The sequence below is a fragment of the Lactuca serriola genome, chromosome 5 (genome assembly GCF_051521515.1).
Source record: "Lactuca serriola cultivar US96UC23 chromosome 5, Lser_US96UC23_V15, whole genome shotgun sequence".
NCBI classification, from domain to species: Eukaryota; Viridiplantae; Streptophyta; class Magnoliopsida; order Asterales; family Asteraceae; genus Lactuca; species Lactuca serriola.
The window spans coordinates 211,245,127-211,246,869 of record NC_136412.1 but is presented as its reverse complement, the minus strand read 5'-3'; positions in this window follow the sequence as shown (position 1 = coordinate 211,246,869).

Sequence of the window (1,743 nt, the reverse complement as noted above, 5' to 3'; positions counted from 1 at the left end):
TTGATCCCTTAATATCCTTGTGCTTCTTTAAAATCCCTTGAGGACTCCTTAATATTAATCTATCACGAATTCTCTCTATGCTCTTACAAAACTCTCTTACCTTGTTCCGCTCACCGAATCCTTACTCTATCGTCTCCAACCACACACAATCTCATTCCCCACAAGAATCATCTTTCTAAAATTTTCTAACACTTTTATGTGACTCATCGCATAATACTTGTCCCACAGACAATCTATCATTTTGTTTCCTTAAGAGGTATTCTACTAGTCATCCTGTAATTAACTCATGCAGTACTTAATATTTTTCTTCATCTCATACACGTAGGTATTCTACACAATACCATTCACATCTAGACATACATGAATACTCTCTATCAAACTCTATCTATATCAATATTCTCTTAGATATCTAATGTAGTAACTTTCCCTTATAACCACACAAAGTGCATATAATACTACTATTCCTGCATCTATATCTTTTTGGGTAATACTAATAATACCACCAACATCTACCCGTATACACATATACTCCAAACATATATGCATACTCAGATACATGTTTTTAAATGCATGTTCTATGTATATACTCTAATTTTACATACATACTCAGATACATGTTGTTGAATGTCTAACTAAAATTTATATCCTTTAATAACTTGAGAGCATTCACTTAGTGCCTCAAGATCCAACAAACATGTGTATATATATATATATATATATATATATATATATATATATATATATATATATACATGTGTGTGTGTGTGTGTGTGTATGTGTGTGTGTGTGTTGGATTAAGCGTCTGAGGTCATAACTAAATTTGTGTAAACTTTCTGAATAAAAACAAATTTATTTTTCGGTTTCCATCAATAGCTAGAAACAACTAGAAATGACTTTAGGAGAGATGACAATCAATTTATTGATTTATTATATTATTAATAAATTAATATGACCAATAGTAATTAATTAAGAGTTACTCATAATTAATTGGAATTAAATTCTAGATTAATTAGAATTAATTTAAAGTCTAGGGGTTGAATTGTAATTGTTCTTAATTGAGCATGGAAAGGAAATTCTAGAACCCATAAGGTGGTGCACATTTTTGGCATTGCAGTTGGAGGATTTTGGAAGCTTCCTTAACTAATAAGTATTATCATATTTGAATAGATAAAATAGTATTGTTTTATTATTCAAATCTAAGGTTTTTCTTTTACCACCTATACTATAACTGGGACCCATGGAAGCCAATTTTCGTTCATGACATTCCTAAGAGGTTACTCTGTCAAGAAATATTCCCTTTCATATCTCTTCTAATTCTAGGGTTTCTAGGGTATCCGGTGTGATGCATTAGAGGGGTAATGTGACAACCTAGAGAATACGTCACCGACCACTGTTAACATTCAACGACATGACGTAAGAATTTAATGAGGACAATCTTTTAACCACCTGATATATTATAATATATTCAAAAATTTCATCCTTAATCACGTCAACCTTTAGGCTAAAAAATAAGTGCTCAAAAAGTGGTGTCACTTTGAGAGCAAGTTTGCATATTTAAACTCTTTAAGCTACCACGATTCCAAAAATATAAATTTTGTAAGAATCCGACACAGTACGGGTGAGATATGACATTTATGGCAAATTTGTTGGACTAGTGTCTAAGGCAGTAACTATATTTTGTAAGTACTTGACCCGGTTATGCATGGTCCTTTTGGGTTGCCTTCACCATAGCAACTTGATTGG